The 4933-nt window shown below is 40.7% G+C and overlaps 1 protein-coding gene and 1 pseudogene across 8 annotated transcripts in view; one reads left to right on the top strand and one right to left on the bottom strand.

Annotated features, from left to right (window-relative positions):
• Nucleotides 1–4933, top strand: part of ATP2B4 (ATPase plasma membrane Ca2+ transporting 4) — a 117579-nt gene that overhangs the window by 32932 nt on the left and 79714 nt on the right. The gene's annotated exons all lie outside the window — the stretch shown is intronic.
• Nucleotides 605–1711, bottom strand: LOC108514981 (ribosome biogenesis protein NSA2 homolog pseudogene; annotated as a pseudogene).

Here is a 4933-nt window from a genome sequence, read left to right as displayed (position 1 = left end):
TTTTTTTTTTTTTTTTTTTTGGTGATTAATACATTAATGTAATATACAGCCATCCTTAAAGCCACAACATATCACAGATCACAAAAGTGCTTTCACCAGTAAAAAAAAACCTTACTTTTTTACATCATCTAAGTAACTACAAATAAATTTCTCCCCAGAGAATCCGTGCAGTCTTCTTTTTCCTTTTAAAACTTAGCTGGAGTTGCTTAAACGAATTCTTAATACCATTCTGAAAGTAGAAATATACTGTTTACAATACAGAAAATGCTAACAGAGTATAATGACTTTAGTATTTTTTTTCATTTTCATGATTCGAGTAGAAAATAGTGCCAAGTAGGTATTATTATACATGGTAAATGAGAGGAAGAAATGTTTAGAATGTGAATTCACTGAACCTTTGCTGTATTCAGAAGTTAAGGATTTCACAGGTGAAAAGATTTCTCTAAGAGTTCTGAACTTTGTGTCTCCTCACATACTTTTAATATAAACATTGTAAACTTAACATCTGTATTAATATTACCTTTTTTAGGATTAATGATTAATCATTAATCATTATGGTAGAAGATACTTCAGTTAAATTCTCAGGCACATAATTAAGTGTGTATTAACCTTTTTGAAAGGCATTTTCAACGGACACTGGTGGTTTTTCAGGAAATTGCTGAATACCCACTCATAAATGCAGATATTGATGAAGTAGGATATTTGTATATTTGCTTTTTTTTCAATTCAATTTTATGAACATTCAATTCAGTCATTCAATTTTATGAACATGGGGTCTAAGCAGATTTCAAAATAAAGACCGTTTATAAAACTGGACCATTTGAATGTTTACAATGTAATAAATCTCTTGATTGTAGACATGTATGACTGTTTGGTAGAAACATTACAGTAATGGCAGTTTTTTCAGTTGGTGTGTAGTCCTCAATAATTATATATGAAATTGCTGTCAAACCAGTAAGACTGATGCATCCATCATTTTTAGGATTGTTGTTAACCTGAGCATATTTTCCCCAAATAACTTTGCCTCCTTGTGTCACAAGGTCCAATTCGCTCACATTTACCTCAATGACAGTACCTTTGGTAGTAACACCCAAAGCTGTGTACAGTGGGGATAAGGGATTCTTCTTTACACCAAATATTGGTAGGCAAAAGGTGGCCTTCAGTTCAGGTTGTGTTACATGGGCTTTCTTGAAACGCAGATTGGCCTGATGAATCTTTCATATTTAGGTGGTTTTCTTGTAAAGCCGTCTCCAACAAAGCAGACTTTAGTAACCATCCTCTTCCATGCCTTCTTCGTTCTCTTTCCTGTTCGAATAACTTTTAATACTTCTGTTTCTCCCTGGGCACGTACTTTAGGCAGAGGGACTTCCCATTTTCCCACCTTCTCTTTTCGTTTCTGTTTAATCATATTGGAAAGTACTTTGGCTCGAGATTGTCCCTCTCTGTCCAGCAGACAAAGCTCCCTGTGGAGCCTTTTCATCCTTCTTTTGTTTGGTGTTTATCTTTTCATGCATCTTGATAGTCTTTTTCGTTTGTATTTTCTCAGCATGATGCTGTTTATGGTAAAGCTTAGCCTGCAGACCAATCATTTTCTTTGCCTTCTTTGAACATTCATGAGCCTCTCGACTTTCCTTCTTTCTCTTTTCTCATGGTATTCCAAACGGTATCCATAGTGTTTACGGTGTAATTCAATATATTTGTTCTGTGGCATCCACAGAGCCACCAGGAGCAGCCCCTAGAGTGCAAAACGCTCTCAATTTTAAGGTCTCAGAGACCCACGAACCCACACTGTGCAGGCCGGGACAAGAAAGGGTCACCCTTTTAAAATATATATATATACATATATATAAAACTTTTTTTTTTTTTGAGATGGAGTCTCACTCTCTCACCCAGCCTGGAGTGCAGTGGCGCGATCTCGGCTCACTGCAAGCTCCGCCTCCCAGGTTCACGCCATCCTCCTGCCTCAGCCTCCTGAGTAGCTGGGACTACAGGTGACCGCCACCGCGCCCGGCTAATTTATTTTTTGGCATTTTTTTAGTAGAGATGGGGTTTCACCGTGTTAGCCAGGATGGTCTCGGATCTCCTGACCTCGTGATTCGCCTGTGTTGGCCTCCCAAAGTGCTGAGATTACAAGCATGAGCCACCGCGCCCAGCCTTAAAAAATATTTTTAGTAGAGACAGGGTTTCACCATGTTGGCCAGGCTGGCCTTGAACTCCTGACCTCAAGTGATCTGCCCCGCTCAACCTCCCAAAGTGCTAGGATTACAGGCGTGAGCCATGGCCGATCATTAGCATTTTTAACACAAAATATATTTTAATTAAGGTAGTCACATTGTGTTTTTTAACCATAAAAACATTTAATAGACTATAGTATTGTGTAGACATAACTTTTATATGCATTGACAAACCAGAAAAGTAATAAATAACCAGGAACTTGCCTCATTGCAGTGGTCTGGAACCTGCAATGTCTCTGAGGTATGCCTGTACTAAAAGGAAAGTCTAAGATTCAAGAAGGGATGATGGACTGGGCACTGTGGCTCATGCCTTATAGTCCTAGCATTCTGGGAAACCAAGATGAAAGGATCTTTTGGGCTCAGGAGTTCAAGAACAGCCTGGGCCAAATAGACCTCATCTCTAATAAAAATTTAAAATAAATAGATAAATAAAACCTGGCATGATGATACAGGCCTGTAGTCCCAGCTACTTGGGAGACTGAGGTGGGAGGATCACTTGAGCCCAGGAGATTCAGCCTGCAGTGAGCTATGATGGCACCACTGCCCTCCACCTTGGTCAACAGAGGAAGACCCTGTCTCAAAAAAAAAAAAAGAAAATAAAATAAATAAAACGAAGAAGGGATGATGAGCAAATAAAATGGTAAACATGGAGTGAAATCTAAATATTGATGTCAAAGACAAGAAATATAAAAATGTCTAATAGATATGAATAAAATGAAGATATAATTAAAATCCTCAGTAACTATAGCATATAAATTGGAAGGCGAGGCCAGGTGCGGTGGCTCATGCCTGTAGTCCCAGCACTTTGGGAGGCTGAGGCGGGCGGATCACGAGGTCAGGAGACTGAGACCATTCTGGCTAACATGGTGAAACCCCGTCTCTACTAAAAGTATAAAAGTTAGGTGGGCGTGGTGGCGCGTGCCTGTAATCCCAGCTACTCAGGAGGCTGAGGCAGGAGAATCGCTTGAACCCAGGAGGCGGAGGTTGCAGTGAGCCTAGATGGTGCCACTGCACCACTCCAGCCTGGGTGACAGAGCGATCCTGCGTCTGAAAAAAAAAAAAAAATTGGAAGGTGAATATAGTAATTGGAGTTTAAGTGTTCCAAGATCCTTATATTTTCTACAGAAAAAATTAAAGATATTGATTATTAGAAGTCTTTATGTTATGATTTCTAGGCTAATACATGTTAAGATTTCTAGGCTAATACTCAAAAACTTGGTATAATGTAACTTCCAAACTAGCAGAGGGGAAGAAAAATGAAAAGGAAATACACATGAAAATGACAGGAAGTGTGTCAGTTAAAAAAAAATGTTGTGATATAGAAGAAAATAATATTACAATTTCTTGAGTAGCTCTTGTATTAATCACTTTGAATCATCAATCTTTATAATTTCATGTAATATATGTCAGAATGACAAGCCCAAAGCAGGCATTTAAAATTATAGTTTCTGGACAGGTGCAGTGGCTCACACCCGTAATCCCAGCACTTTGGGAGGCAGAGGTGGGAGGATCACTTGAGCCCAGGAGTTTGAGACCAGCCTGGACCATATAGCAAAACCTTGTCTCTACAAAAACATTAAAAAATTAGCCAGGCATGGTGGCACACCCCTGTAGTCTACAAAGGAGGCTGAGGTAGGAGGATCACTTGAGCCCAGGAGTTTGAGACAAGCCTGGACCACATAGCAAAACCTTGTCTCTACAAAAACATTTAAAAATTAGCCAGGCATGGTGGCACACCCCTGAGGTCTACAAAGGAGGCTGAGGTGTGAGGATCACTTAAGCCCAGAGTTCAGGGCTTCAGTGAGTTCTGATCATGCCACTGCATTCCAGCCTGAGTAACAGAGCAAGACCCTGGCTCAAAAAATAAAAATAAAAATTAGCTAGGCATAGTGGTGCATGCCTGTAGTTCTAGCTACTGGGGAGGCTGAAGCAGGAAGATTGCGCCATCCAGCCTGGGTGGCAGGGTGAGACCCTGTAGCTAAAAAACATATATAAATAGCAGGGCGTGGTGGCTCATGCCTGTAATCCCAGCACTTTGGGAAGGGCAAGGCGAGTGGATCACGAGGTCAGGAGTTCAAGACCAGCCTGGCCAAAATGGTGAAACCCTGTTTCTACTAAAAATACAAAAAATTAGCCGGGCATGGTGGTGAGTGCCTGTAATCTCAGCTACTCAGGAGGCTGAGACAGGAGAATCGCTTGAACCTGGGAGGCGGAGGGTGCAGTGAGCCAAGATCATGCCACTGCACTCCAGCTTGGGCGGCACAGCAAGACTCCATCTCAAAACAAAACAAAACAAAAAAAAAACAGAAACTTGTCCAAGGTCACAGAGCTTGCATTCCAATCCAAATATTTGAAATTCAACCCAGCCTACTTTCCCCTTTACCATGTGGTAGATTTTTTCTCTCTAATGCCAAAACGTCATGTAACAGCCAAGAACATGGTTTTTTTGGACCTGGGTTTATGATCCAGTTTCACCACAAGTTAACTGTAGGGCTTTAGGTCTCAGTTCCTTCAATTCTTGAAAGGGGATAAAAATAGCTATCACAAAAGGTAGTAGGTTGGAAGCTTTTGAGAATGCATGCCATTGGGGTGAGAATGCATCACTTGGGGTGGTGGAGATAAAAAATGAGGTCCCAGTTCAATGTAACAGCAGATGAATAGGCTCCTAGGGAGCAGTAAGAAGAGAACGGAGGTGGGGC

This window comes from Rhinopithecus bieti, unplaced genomic scaffold, assembly GCF_001698545.2.
Source record: "Rhinopithecus bieti isolate Rb0 unplaced genomic scaffold, ASM169854v2 scaffold_33903, whole genome shotgun sequence".
Classification (NCBI taxonomy): Eukaryota; Metazoa; Chordata; class Mammalia; order Primates; family Cercopithecidae; genus Rhinopithecus; species Rhinopithecus bieti.
The sequence above is the reverse complement of the archived record's forward strand: the minus strand, read 5'-3'. Positions and strand labels throughout refer to the sequence as shown.